The 15,405-nt window shown below is 36.9% G+C and overlaps 1 long non-coding RNA gene across 2 annotated transcripts in view; it reads right to left on the bottom strand.

Annotated features, from left to right (window-relative positions):
- LOC116242229 (uncharacterized) overlaps positions 1-15,129 on the bottom strand; it is a 42,963-nt gene extending 27,834 nt beyond the window's left edge. For both annotated transcript variants that reach the window (XR_004169693.2, XR_016465589.1), the window contains exons 1-2: positions 15,039-15,129; positions 2,174-2,280 (exon numbers count right to left, since the gene is read on the bottom strand). This is a non-coding gene — a long non-coding RNA (uncharacterized LOC116242229). The remainder of the gene's footprint in view (positions 1-2,173; positions 2,281-15,038) is intronic.
- Positions 15,130-15,405: the final 276 nt, after the last annotated feature.

The following is a 15,405-nucleotide window of genomic DNA, read 5'->3' as shown; positions in this document are numbered from 1 at the left end:
ATTTTGCATTATTCAAAGAATGAAAGCAAAAAAGTTTCAAATGCAAAACTATGTATTTGTTCCCAACCCTTGCTTTTTACTAATTTTTACTGATTTATTTCATTCTAATGTTCCAAAAGTCAAATCTCTATAACTGCAGGAGGCATTATTATAATAGAATCAGAATTGTAGGAGTTAGAAGGGACCTCCAGAGATCATTGAGTCCAACCCCCCTGCCAAAGCAGGTTCCCTACACCAGGTCGCACAAGTAGGCAATCAGGAGGGTCTTGAATATCTCCAGAGAAGGAGACTCCACAACCTCCCTGGGCAGCCTGTTCCAGTGCTCCATCACTCTCACCGTAAAGAAGTTCTTGCACACGTTTGTGCAGAACTTCCTGTGCTCCAGTTTTTGGCCATTTCCCCTTGTCCTGTCTCCACACACTGCTGAAAATAGTCTGGCCTCGATACTCTGCCCCCCACACCTTAGATATTTATAGACCTGGATCAGGTCCCCTCTCAGTCTTCTTTTCTCAAGGCTAAACAGACCCAGTTCACTTAGCCGTTCTTCACAGGGGAGATGCTCCAGGCCCTTCACCATCTTTGTGGCCTTCTGCTGGACTCTTTCCAAGAGATCACTGTCGTTTTTGTGCTCGGGAGCCCAGAACTGGACACATTACTCCAGATGAGGCCTTACTAGGGCAGAGTAGAGGAGGAGGATCATCTCCCTTTACCTGCTGGCCACGCTCTTTTTAATGTGCCCCAGAATGCCATTGGCCTTTTTGGCCACAAAGGCACACTGCTGGCTCATGGCCAACCTGTCGTCCACCAGGACACCCAGATCCCTCTCTGCAGAGCTCCTCTCCAGAAGGTCATCCCCCAACCTGTATTGGTGCATGCATTTATTCCTCCCTAGATATAAGTCTCTACACTTGCTTTTGTTAAACCTCATCTGTTTTCTTACTGCACAGCTCTCCAGCCTGTCCAGGTCAGTTATAGGTTGCAAAGGAAAGGATGAGATTCCAAAGAATGTCCTGTGGTGGACAAGTTCTTTAAGAAAAGGATTTAGCCTTTTCCTTTTAAAGCAATAAGTTAAAAGCAATTCTTAAAGATAGTCCTTTATTTCCAGTGGGAATGGGCTTACTGAAGAATTGACAAAAAATATTTTAACCTGTTACCATTCCTTAAAGTAGAAGCTGAAGAGGCTACATGCACTCAGGTTTGAGGAGACTAGGAGTCCATTACTGTTCTGCTGCAGATTAATTTGATATATCAGGCAAGTCAAGGTTCAATTGGCAAATTAATTTATCACACTTATATAACAAACCATGGCATCATATCAAGATATTACTCCCATGCCTTTTTCGATAAGCATAAATGCAGAACTTTGATGCAAAATAAATCTGTTTCATTGCATGACAAATTAAGTAGCACTACTTTGACATTAGGTAAGAACATAAAAATAGACAGTTACATTAGAACTGATGCAAGGAAATTTGTAAAGCAGAAATGATGTGTTCATGCATCTTTTCCCTCAGTGCCTTAAGTTCCTCACTGTTAGAAGAGGTTGTAGTACTTCAAACTCTACAGAATAACTATTAAAATCTTTTAATTCCTAATATGTGTGCTTTTGGGACTCCTAACTGAGAACAATGAAAATCAGATTAACTATCTTCTATCCACATTTTTTGCAGATGGACATTCTAGAATTCATCAGCAGGATCTGATGAAAAACGTGGTAAAAATAACTATAAAATCAAAGGCTTTTAGTCTTGTTTTTGATGTTGATAGACCTGAAGTACTTAGCCTTCAATCTTCAGGCCAGCCTTGTGGCTGTGAAATTACTCAAAACACAATTTATCTTAACTTTCAGGGAAAAGACTTGTTTTTATCTAACATTTACAAGAAAATATTTATCATATGAGTGAAATTGTCATAAAGAGAAAAAAATGTCAAATGGTAATTTTAGTGAGATGAATGTATGAAGAGAGAGTTCAGACAATCTTTGCTGTAAGTTGATGTGTCCTGTAAAGGGAAGGTGGTCTCTGGCAACAGCTGCTTTTCATCAGAGCATTATGCACATTTGAGATTTTCAGAATTTCATCAGCAGGAATCCGTAGGAGGCATTGAGCAAGAAGATACAGGAAAATCTATTTTGAGTTCCCTAAGAAAAATGCTGCTTTTAGAAGGGAATTACCAAGGCCTCCAATATAGGTGGTGTTCTTCATGACTCCAGACTGCAAGGAGACAGCCTGTATCTGTATCTCTGCAGCTATGGGGAGGAAAATATTCCCAGCATGTCTCCTAAATGTAAAAGAGATTATCATAATTTAAGTTGCATAAATGAACAGCTTAAGTTATTCCCAATATTTCAACTAATTTCTTCCAGTGACCTGGAGTAAAAACTTCTTCCACTTAACTGGAAGAAACATGGAAGTTATGCTTATTCCTCTGTGGTATTGGTCAGAGGTCCTTCAAGAAGCAGAAACAGTAGGAATAAAAGAGCTTTTATAATAAATACCCTGATTTCATATAAAATCTTTGCACCCTTCGGTTCTTAACACTATGAGCTCAATTTTTCTAGGAATGACTAGCAGTTTCTGTTAAAGACACTGCTTTTATCAAATACTTTTTTGAGGACTGATCTATTACAAGTAATTCTTTACAAATGAATTACCTGTGGTCTTTATCAGTGAAAAATACAAAGTCTTAGAGTCTACATATACTGTACATGCATCTGTGTCATCAACAAACTGTTCTGGAGGGATGCACCAATATCTAAAATGTAAGTGTAAATGTTATTTGAATCAAATGGACCACTTTATACATGGGGTCTTGGGTTGGTTTTGTTACTTTTTTTTTTTTGTTTGTTTGTTTTTTTGTTTTTGACAATGCAGTTGTTTGAACAGAAATAGAAATACCTACAATAGAAATGCCAACTGGGCATACCTGAGAAAGGGATGTAACCGTAGCCTCATTAATAACACACCACACATTTAAAAGGATGCATTGCAAGTAAACACTTAAAAAGATGGATCTTTCCTTTCAGAAATCTCAAAATGCAGGATTTGTAATGTTCTTTTGATTATGATTGGTTGTTTGTTTTTTCTTTCTTTCTTTTTTTCCTCTGTGTTTACAATTTCTGTTTTCATCTGGATATCTTAAAATAACTCAGTTTTACTGACTGTATTAGCTAATAGCCATTGGTGTTTTTCTGCTACTTATTTTATGATGTATATATAGATTAGATATGTTCTAATTTGTTAATATTTGAAATTGATCTTAATATCTTTGCTTGTATTAAAATTACACATTAAGTAATCTTTTGATCCTGTGAAGAATCATGCCCCTACTTGCATGCATAGTGAGTAATAACATTAACGATATTGGAGCTTTTCTGATTGTGGAGCTTAAGATTCTGAATGTACTTGTCTTTTTTTTTTTTCATTTTCTGTCTTTCTTTCCTTCCTTCTTTCCTTCCTTCTTTCCTTCCTTCTTTCCTTCTTTCTTTTCTTTCTTTCTTTCTTTCTTTCTTTCTTTCTTTCTTTCTTTCTTTCTTTCTTTCTTTCTTTCTTTCTTTCTTTCTTTCTTTTTCTTTCTTTCTTTCTTTCTTTCTTTCTCTTTCTCTTTTTCTTTCCTTCTTTCCTTCTTTCTTTCCTTCTTTCTTTCTTTCTCTCTCTCTGTTTCTCTGTTTCTTTTTCTTTCTTTCTTTCTTTCTCTCCTTCCTTCCCTCCCTCTCTCTTTCCCTCTTTTCCTTTTTTCTTTCCTTCTTTCTTTCTTTCCCTCTTTCCTTTTGCTTTTTCTTTAAATAAGCTGCTTAGTAGTAATTTCATATGATGAAACCACAAGAACATACATAATACATTGTTTTTCACTCAAAGAATATTAATGTGAATAGTGAATTTTAATTTTATTTTGTGATTTGACCTCACTTCATATATGCAGATACTTCTATACAGATAAATTAATTTATCTCTCTCCATATAGGCCAAAGGGTTTATTATAAATATAATGATTTAATTTTCTCTCCAATATGCATGTCCTTTAGAAATAGCTTTAGTGTTTGATAGTAAACTGGCCTGAGTGTTCCAGAGCCTCTAAGTGCATTAATTTTGTCTTTCTATCAGTTGCTCCATCATTACGGCAGAATCTCAGACTGATTCCTGTGCAAAGTGCAATTTATACAGGGTATTAACTGTGCAGCCACTGTGCTGCAAACAAACATGAGCAAGATATAAGATTTTGCCTATTTAACTAGTCCCTACTTTAAAAATAAATAAATAAATAAAATATCCAGAGATATGAAAAGAGCTTTGGATTTAATATGAGTAAGGGCAACCTCTTTAGCTGAATACACTTATTTTGCAACCCAACATCAGCATAACTCAATGTGTGTTTCCATGGCATTTTCTATCCAAAAATAGTCTCTTTTTGTTCTCTAAACCAACAAGAAGCCATGTAGCTGTAGTTAGCAGTGTGCTAGTGTGATTGAAATGCTCTTGCATTTTCAATTGATAGGAAAAAAAGTAAATGAGTAGTACAGTCAATGCTCAGAAAATGTAAACTAGCAGCTGTGTGAGATTAGGAAACTGCTTCACTTTTGAAGAATTTACTTCACAGCTGCTCATTACAGATTTTCTCCTTCCAAATATCTTGCATCAGCTTTTGCTTTGAAACTGGTGTGGGACTGAGAAACTTGCTGTGATCACATGAGGTATCCTAGACATTATGAAACAGGATATGAACAACACCCTTCAGTCCTGGAGGTGATTCAACCAGGACATTTCTTTAAGCAATAAAAGCAGAATTTCAGCCTGTAGCTTCCAAGTTATTCAGATTACCTGGGTTTAAATTTACTATGACCCACTCAACTAAGAGTCTTTTGTGACATTTTATGCTGTTGTAGTGTTGGGAATCTGTCTGAAAAAAAATGTGCTTGTAACAAATCTAATAAGAGATGGTAATATTTTAGTATTTATTTTCCACATTAAATAGTGCAGGTAAAGCACAACTTACTTTCACATCTACTGAAAATTATCTGAACATTCTAAATTTTAATTGAAAAATGAAGGTTTCTGAAGCCTTTAATCATAAATTCAATTATGTTCAAATTAATTTAGCTTCAGGTGAAATGTGATTATATTTAATGTCACCCTATTTTTTGAACTTTTACAACAAATTAAAGTGAAACGAATTTTCAGTTTTACCAAGGGATTCTTAAAGTACTTTCTCATTTAATAGTTTATTACAGCATTAAAATGTTAATTAAAAGTTCTGCTTTGGGAGCTTCTTTCTTGAGCAATCCTCTCTATTCATACTTTTATTTAAATTGAAAATGTCCTGAAAATGGACATATATATGGATCTATATAGGTATAGGATAAAATAAATATTCTGACTTGACAACAAGTGGAGATATAGATAGAAGACAATTGGTGTTTTGTACCTTTCTAAATAAACCATAATATACATTGTGTAAAAATATTTGGAGGTAATAGGAGTATGCTTATGTAATCCTAATTTCTGTTTTTGTTTGTCATCTTGTCATAAAAAACACAAACATATTAATGAAAAACAGCAAGTTTGACCAGTATGAGATAGTCCAGAGGAATGCAGTGCACAAGGACAAATACAGTTTCATGATATTATTCTGAAACGTATTTAGTAGGAGTGTTTAGAATAAGAATCAAGATGCTTTAATGAGGCCATGAAGCTTGTTCTCTGTAGAACTAATTAGTTTTCACAGAAACTGGATAAATGCAGAGGTGCTACATTCAGTATCTTCATCCGCATTTCCAGACATACTTGCATAGACCACTTTGCCCTCCATCAAGGTACAGAAACTTAGTTTTAAGGAAGAATAATGAGAATTGAAAAAGAAACACTTGTTTTGAAAATGGTCTACGAGAAAGAGTATGAATTGTTGTATTTTGTGCATTTTGATAGACATTGCTGCTTCTGGGGGAAAAAGAACCTGTACTAGAAATCAGCATAGATGGCATTTTAATTTCAGGATGGAAAATATGAGAATCACTGTACCTGATGAGACCTGGTTTAATTGTATAATGTACAGATTTGTTATACCACATTTAGAGATTGATTTGGTTAAGAAAATTAAATGAATTAAATTAAAAAAAAAATCTTTTTAAATTTTCATTTCAAAACCAAATTGTAAGAAAATAAAGGGAAGGAAAAGAGAAAGATGTGATAAATAACCAAAGATGAAAAGGAGAAAAGTATCTTAAATATTAGCACTGTTAAGTGAACTGATAATTATACACAGACCTTGAATACCTTCCCAGCAATTGGAACAATCAGTTCTGTAAGCAATTCACATTGCTTCCACGTATGCATTTTCTAATGAATCAGTATAGTTAGTGGAAAGATAATATCATCCAATAATATTATTACTACTTTTGTTATTTAGAGGAGTTCTCTAAAATAAAACAGAAAAAAAAATGTCCTCAGTCAATCAAACAATTGCTTTTAATTTAATAAAAAATATCTTGGCAATGTCTGTCTTATTTTTCTTTTAAACTTTAAATATTACAAAGGCCATCAAATATAACCTTGCTGGCTGGTTGAGGAAAGGAACTGTCCAGTTCTACTCTGCTCTGGTGCAGCCTTTACTTTGAGTACTGTGTGCAATTTTGCATCCTGAAATGTAAGGACTAGATGGGAACTGTTTCATCATGGCCTGAACCCCTGATTGATCACCTGAGGCAAGCAATGGGTCAGCTGTGGGAGCACAGGTGAAGGCAATTCATCTGTGTGACTGGAAAGAGTGGAACCTGGTTCTACCTCTCCTAAATCCCATTTAAGGGCTGACTGCCAGTGAGGATGGACCTCTCTTTGGAGACTGCTTTTCTTGGAGTCTTTTTCTGTGGCCCTGGGACATGGGTAAGCTTTTCTATTCATTTCCAATTATCCCTTTTCAACATGATAATCTTTCTGGCTATATGTTCTCTGAAGACCAGCCTAACTTCTCTGTATACTTGTCAGTTATACATATATATACTTGTTGATTATACAAAGGATGTAAAACATTTGAGAACACTGAAAGGAGTGCTATGAAGATGGTGAAGACTCCAGAGAGCAAGATGTATAAGAAACAGCTGAGGTCGTTTGGTTTGTTGCTGTCTCAAAGAGGAGACTAAGCCTCCTGGTGGCTTATAGCTTCCCCACTGCTTTCTATAGCAGAGGTGCAGGTGTGGATCTCTGAAGTGACAGCAATAGGTCCTAGCATAATGCTCTGTCAAGGCAGACAGAACCTTTAGGAAAAGGTTTTTCATGAAGAGGGTGGCTAGGCAATGGAACAGGCTTTCTAGGGGCAGTGGTCACGGCACCAGGCTTTTCAGAGGTCAACAAGCATTTGTAAAACATTCTCAGAAATATGCTTTTTGTGTTTGGGTACTCCTGTGTGCACCCAGAGGTCAGACTCAATTATTTTTTCCCCCATCTGTGGAGGCATTCAAGGCCAGGTTGGCTGTGGCTCTGGGCACCCTGATCTAGTGAGTAGTAACTCTGCCCACAGATGTTGTGAAGCTTTTTAGACCCTTTCTAAAGTATGTTCCTACAGAGCTGCAACCAGTTTTGCTCATTTACTCTGCTTTGGCCTATGGTGGGTCCTTTTTGAAACTGGTTCTTATTTAATATGGGATGACTTAATTATTCTTCTCACAGAGGCCAGCCATGCAGCCTTCTTGGTTCCACAACCTTGTCATTCGAAACCAATAGAATATATTATTGGACTATTTAATATTATATAAACCACAGCCTAGATGTGAAGGTGTTGTGTTACAATAATTCATTTTACTCTCCTGGTCTGTTCATGGCCCCTCATTATCTTTACCAGCTTTAACAATGAGATTTTTTTCTTTTGATCTGATGGTTTTTAAGAAACAGCTATTTGGATTTAACTATTTCTGACCACTGTGCAACATTGTCACTTTATGTGTTTATTTTTTGAGGAAAATGTTATTTTTCATTCCAGATTGATTATATTAACATCCTACCAAAATTTTTTAACTCTAAGTGTGCATATCAGAATCTGAAGTGTAATTCTTAAGATTTAAAACAATCTGCTTGTCCTTCAGCATATTTCATGGTTTCCTTGTTACTTGTTAAATACTGTGTTTTTTTAATTTAGTTGTATCATTAATTAAGCAACTGTTGTGTAAAAAATAGTTTTATTTCCTGTTAAAACAGATTTCTTTTTTTTTTTTAAGAAGTTATGCTTTGTCACTTTAGCAGATGCTTCATCTTTTTGTCTAGATTCTATGGTATTTCTCTATTTTGCTTCAGTAACTGAAGTAAATAATAAAAATTCCCATCGTAGTTGGGCTGAGAAATGATGAATAAAACTAGAAGATATTTCTTACTGAAATGTGAGGAAGATACACTACTTTTTATGACATAGAATAATTAATATTGTAAATCAGACCATCTTCTCTATGCATCTTTTCAAAGAATGTTGAGGATGATATTGCCTTTGCCAATTTAAATCAGAAAATGAATTTTTGCTTATATGATAAATATAAAAGTAATAAAAAACTTTAATAGGAATCGCCTGTGGAAGTGCTTTCTGTCATTTAATGTTACACATTTTCAGAATCAGTGATGTACTTATGGAATTAAAATTGATACAAGTATAAAAAAGGAAGTTATCACTAGGTAATAAACACCAAACTCTTTAATTTAAAGGTCATTTCAATTTCCTTTTCAAAGGAAAATACTGGTTTTGTAGAATGATTTCCCAAGAATACTATCAAACTGTAAAAACAGACAGATGCCAATGACAAGTCAATTTGCCTTTTAGTCTCTGCTTTTCCATCTCAGTAGTATTAGACTTTGCACATATTTTATGTACTTTAAATTAAATCACTAGAACATCTTCTGCCATAACATCCACTAAAAGGATTGTTGCTTAGGTCCTTAGAGAAAAGTCTCATTAAATTTAATCTTATATTGTTATTGCTGGAACACTGGCACAAATTGAGTATCTTTTGTTTGTGACACCATAATTAACAGTAATTCATTTTATAGAATGCCTCTTATGGGGAAGAATTATAATTAGTTATTAATCTTCAGGGAGTTACGTCTTTACAGGCTATTGGAATGCCTTGCTAGTGAATGTTCCTTTTTTTGCTAACAGCATACAAAACAGGAGGTGTTTTTAAGGTATAAATCCTTCCTTGTTGCCATTAATTTTGTGAAGATTTACTATGGATTTCTAAGGCAATTACATATGCCTTAGAGATGGTGCCTATTGGCAGAGAAAGAATCGGTATGAAAATCAAGTGAGCAGGTTTATTGATACTCTGGATTTGAAACACTGATACGGTGGAAAAGTTTTCAGAGATTTTACTTCACAGATGGCAGAGTCATGGGTTGCCCCATCTTATGAAAACAATTTTGCTAACATTGACACATTAAAACTGTCAGCGGAAAGAATTACTTAATTTTATATCTCCTTATTAAACTTGTCTAAGTGTTTTGAACTGAACCTACTCAGAATTGCCTTGAATTTTGAAAGCCTTCTGTCCTGTGACTAATTTCTCATTCACTGTAGTCTATTCATTTCCTGTTGCAGTTAAACAAGACATAAGCATACATTACATTATCAGCATATCTAGCCCCAAATCAACACCCATGGTAATTAAATGGATAAAGGAAAAAATCAAATCAGTAGTAAATCACAATGTAGGTACTAAGGAATGTACAGTTATCATGATAGGGAAGGAAGCTAACAACACAGGTGCTGTCTCAGTCTTTTCTCTCATTAAGAATTAAGGACAAGGTTGTAACTTTGAATCACTATGAATCACGACAACTCATTTTTGTCACTAAGTTTGGGGAAGTAGTTACAGAGTTCTTTTAAATTCAATTCATGGTTATACTTGTTGCCCAGGAAGTCTCCAAGGCAAGGCTGGATAAGGCCCTTGGCAACCTGATCTAGCTGTGGTGTCTCTGTTCATTGCAGGGGAGTTGTACTAGATGGAATCCTCAGAGTCAGAAGGGACCTCTAAAGGCCATGACTCTATGATGTTTACTACTTAATTTAGATGAGAGTATATATTATACTGAATGAGATAACTTCTATTTTGTTGTTGTCTGGGAGAAGAGAGCTTGTAGCTATGAGGACAGAGAATATGGCAAGGGAGAGGCTTGGTTTCCTTCCCACTTCCTGTTTTGCATTATAGTGATTTATTCCTTGTTTAATCTGTTTATTCTTCCTTCGCTCTTATAACCTTGTTATATTGCAGAATGACATTTTTAATAATGTAGCAAACTTGGTCTATTGCAAAGTAGAAGAAGGCTTTCAAATCTTACAGCTTGCAGACTAGTAATCCTGGATGTTATGCTGCCCTGATCCTTATCTTTCCTGGATTTTCTGTTTATAAAATCAGAACAAGCCATTGGCCCCTAAGCAAATAGAGGGTCTTTATTAACTTTGATTAGGAACATATTTTGCTTTTTTTGGCACCTGAAGAACTGCTGGTGTTCTCCATATTCTTGTTCCCCACCATCATGAATAGAAATACTGATTTCAGAATAGTCCTTTGGTTGAATTTTGGATAGGAAAATGCAAGGATTGGAGTTATTTTTAAGTTGTGGTGAAGGAACAATTTTCTGTTAATGACTTATGTAAATACATGGCTATTATATCCTCACAGGGAGCCAGAGCTGTCTTGCCTCAGTAAAGCATCAATAAAGTATCACTCTCCTGATCATGTTCCTTCAGGTTTTTATTTTTGTGACAAGGCCTTAGAAATACTATAAAAATTTATATTGGATTTAATGAGTTTCATTGTTAATATATGTATATATACTTTTCATTATAGCTGCTATAAATATCACAAATACTAATGTGAGGATCACTTGAAGAAAGGAACTATGTTTGGACATTTTCATTTCAGTCCCTTTTCTTTTTCCTTGCTATTCAGTTCCACCATATTTTATAGTGTAGCCTAAGGACATGATTAAGATTGCTTGGATCAAAAAAATTCACAATTGTTGATTGTATAAAATGTAAACAATAAAAAAATGAGAAAATATTACATTACAAAAAAATACTTTCACATTTTTTTAACACTCTGTCAATGCACTATTACTTAAATTTCTGTAGATGAGTCTTTAAAAGAAATAATGCATTCTGGGTTTCCTATTTTTTATCCTCAAAGAAGTAGCCTGTCTGTTGGTGTAGACAGCACTTTTTCTTTTTCTTTTTCTTTTTTTTTTTTTTTTTACCTGGAATACTTTCTTTGGCTTTGCTTTCCCAACCAAACATTCCTTTATATTCTTCTTCACTACAAATCACCAGGGAAGAAAGGAGGCAACTTATTTTTAAATAGAAGAGCAGTGTTATGTGCATAATAATATATAAGTATCACAACTAGGAAAAAAAAAAAAACTGAATAGCTACTACCCTTTCAGGATGATTGAAAAATAGTTCACTTTAATAGGGAGACCACTTGTACTCAAATCTGGGTGCTGTGCACAGACTTTACCTGGTAGACTGCAAACTGTTAATGACCTGTTCACTTCTTTCTTCCTCTATCTTATAGATTGTTCCTTCTTTGTCTGTGACAAGCCCTAAATAAAACCAAGTATTTTGGTTCTGTGATTCCATATCTAGACTTTTTTTTACTGTTCTCCTTCACCACAGGCAGTGATTTCTCCAAGATGTCACTCAGCATTGAAACCCATCAGCATTAACAAGTGATAGTTCATTTTATCACAGATACAGAAGCATGCAGTGCACAGTGCTTAAAAACCCATCACTTGCTACAGAATGTGGTCTCTAAAATTAAGCTGTTTAATTTTTTTCTGGAGATGAGAACTGATTTAACAATTCACTGGATTGAACTGCCTTTCAAATTCTTCTTTACTGTAGTTGATCTTTTTAGATGGTAAGAACTGATTATGAATACAAGCCATTTTGAAGCTACTATTAAAAAGAGTAATCAAAAATTCCATAAGGTTTGTGCTAACTTTTTCCTTAATTTGTCTAAACCAATCTGTTATGTGTCAAAAAAAAAATGTTTTGATTTCAGCACTTTTAAAACTTAAAGAGCATCAAATAAATTTGAGGAAGAGGGCTTTTAAATGTAGCATTCCAAATGCACAAATGCAGAATGATCTATGAGTATAGTTTATTGTGTCTAATACAGTGTTAGAATCTGACTGCCACACAATGGATACTGCTACAATTAAACTCCCAGTGCCCTACATGATGTTATGACTTGGAATACCGAAAACCAAAAATCACAAAACCATGACAACCCTTATTCATGTAGGGCATTGGGAGTTTAACTGTTAATGCTAAAGTTCTGGGTACCTGGCTGGAAAAGAACTACATTCCCCAGGGGACTTTGTGATCACAGAGAGGAGATACAACTCCTGGCAAGAACACCTGACGTCCTCTTCTTTGTCCGCTCTTCATTGGCTCTCCTCCTGTCTCTTCGCTGCTCAACAGGACTGCGCATCTCACCTCAGTGTTTTGGTGAGGCCTATCCACCTTTTGGAACTCTCTCTCATTATATTTGATTTATTAGCTTCAATTTTAATTATATTGTATTATAGTGTGTTATCTTGCATTCCGATACTATCTTCAGTAAATTAGTTTGTTTCTTCTCAGATCGTTGCTGCTGTTTTTAATTATTTTGGGGTCCCCTGTTCCCTTTTTCTGGAGGCGCGGATTTTACGAAATCCCTTCACCCCGCTAGTCACGGAACCAGGCAGAACCAGCCCATAAACATTTGATACTGAAGGAGCTGGGATTGTTCAGGCTGGAGAAGAGGAGGCTCAGGGGAGACCTTATTGCTCTCTATAACTACCTGAAGGGAGGTTGTAGTGAGCTGGGGGTCGGCCTCTTCTTTCATGTAATTGGTGATAGGACTAGAGGGGGAATGGCTTCAAACTGTGCCAGGGAGATTTAGGTTGGACTTCAGGAAATACTACTTCTCTGAAAGAGTGATCAGGCTGTGGAATGGGCTGCCCAGGGAGGTAGTGCAGTCCCGACCCTGGAGGCATTCAAGGAATGTTTGGACATTGTGTTGAGAAATATTGGTGATCAGTGGTTGGACTGGATGATCTTGTAGATAATTTCCGACCTTGGTGTTTCTGTGATTTTTGTCACTTTGTGAAGTCAAGATATGACACGTAAGTTTCTAGCATCTTTGAAACACTTTCACATTTCTACTGAAAAATCTAGAAATCTAGATGTAAATTTGTTGGATAACTCTAATCTGTAATTTTCAGAGGATTTTTACTATGAAAATCTTTGAAAAACAAAATTTACTATTAAAAATGGGAAGGTGCTTTAAATTGTTAGAATTGCCTAATAAGTAAATGAAGTACATTTATCTAACTAAAAGTGGTGAAATGTTGAGATGGGTACAATAGATAAAATGGATTTTATGCAACTCCATTCCAAGTCCACTGCTGTAATAAGATTCAAGGCATGACACTATTGTAATGGACACTTTTATGAAAGTACTTTAATAATCTTATGTGTTCTGATCTATCTATTCATTCAGTTCTACAAATTACATCATAACAATAAGTTAATTGCTAAAAGAATAAAATGTGAGCTATAATATAGAATCATAGCATCATTTGGGTTGGGAGGGACCTTTAAGATCATCTAGTTTCAACCTCCCTGCTACAGTCACTCTAGATCAGGTTGCTCAAAGCCCCATCCAGCCTGGCCTTGAATGTCTCCAGGGTGGGAATATCCACAGCCTCTCTTGGCAACCTGTTCCAGTGTCTCACCATCCTCACAGTAAAGAATTTCATCCTACTATCTAGTCTAAATCTACCCTCTCTCAGTTAAAATCTATTTCCCCTTGTCCTGTTGCATCACACCCCAATAAAAAAAAATCCATCCCCAGCTTTCCTGGAGTCCCCTTCAGGTACTGAAAGGCCACAAGAAGGCCACCCCAGAGCCTTCTCTAGGCTGAAGAGCCCTTACTTTCTCAGCCTGTTCCTGTAGGGGAGATGCTTCAGTCTTCTTGATCATCTTTGAGACCCTCTTCTGGATCCAGTCCAAAAGCTTAATGTCCTTGTGTTGAGGGCTCTTGATGGCTGTTCTGCACAGTATCATGCATTTATTTTTACACTCAGGCTGCTTCAGAGCACATTTCATGTAGATTAATAACGAATTTCCATAATATACGTATGACACTTGTGAGAAAGGTATTTTTGTGTTCCTAAGAGATTTGTTTGTATCAGTATAGGTTGCTTGGATTTCCAAAATGCATTCAAAAGCTCACCCTTTAATTTTTTCTAAGGAAAACTGATTGAGGAGCTAGAAAAATATCATATGGAGTTTAAAATTAAAAATAAAAGGAATAAAGAGAGAGTCAAGTGGAAAAAGTCAACAGTATAATAACTAGCACTTCTACTGTTTAATGCATAGATCATAGAATCAAAGGTGTTCCAGCCCTCTGATCATCTTAGTGGCCCTGCTCTGGACCCTCTCCAAGAGGTCCACATCCTTTCTGTACTGGGGTCCCCGGCTTGGATGCGGTACTCCAGATGGGGCCTCACAAGAGCTGAGTAGAGGGGGACAATCACCTCTTTCTCCCTGCTCGCCACCCCTTTTTTTTTAATGCAGCCCAGAACATACTTGGCAGGCCATGGACCCTGCCTGCCTTGACTGCCTGGTGTTGTGCCTCTGCTTGCCTTGGCTGGCTGCCTGGAGTTCCGGCATTTGCCTGCCTGCTTTGGCTGCCTGGCTGAAGTCACAACCCCTTCCTGCCTGCCTTGGCTGATTGGCTGGATTCGTAGCCCTTGCCTGCCTGCCTTGGCTGGCTGGCTGCAATCATGGCCCCCACCCACCTTGGGTGACTGACTGGCTGGAGTCGCAGCCCTTAGCTGACTGGCTGGAGTCATGGCCCTTGCCTACCTTGGCTTGCTGGCTGGAGTCACAACCCCTTCCTGCCTGCCTTGCCTGACTGGCTGGAGTTGCAATCCCTGCTTGCCTGCTTTGGTTGACTGGTTGGCTCGAGTTCTGGCCCCTGCCTGCGTTGGCTGGTTGGCTGGAGTTGTGGCTCTTACCTGCCTGCCTTGGCTGGCTACTGGCGTCCTGGTCCCAGACTGACAGCCTTGGCTGACTGGCTGGAGTCATGGCCCATGCCTGCCCACCTTAGTTGGCTGGCTGGCTTGTGTCACAGTTGGTGTTCTGATGTCATGATCTTTTTGGAGAGAGACTAGAATACTCAATGGTCATGCTCAAAGATGGCCCACAGAGCATTCTATGACTCTATGATTCTGTTTCCACCCAGTGATAGCTACGTTCAACCCCAATGCTATGTGCAGGGTTACCAACCACTAGAACAGGCTGCCCAGAGCCACATCCAGCCTGGCTTTGAATGCATCCAGGGACAGGACATCCACAGTCGCTCTGGGCAACCTGTTCCAGTAC

Source organism: Phasianus colchicus, chromosome 3 (assembly GCF_987193195.1).
Source record: "Phasianus colchicus chromosome 3, bPhaCol1.hap1.1, whole genome shotgun sequence".
Lineage (NCBI taxonomy): Eukaryota > Metazoa > Chordata > Aves > Galliformes > Phasianidae > Phasianus > Phasianus colchicus.
The sequence above is the reverse complement of the archived record's forward strand: the minus strand, read 5'-3'. Positions and strand labels throughout refer to the sequence as shown.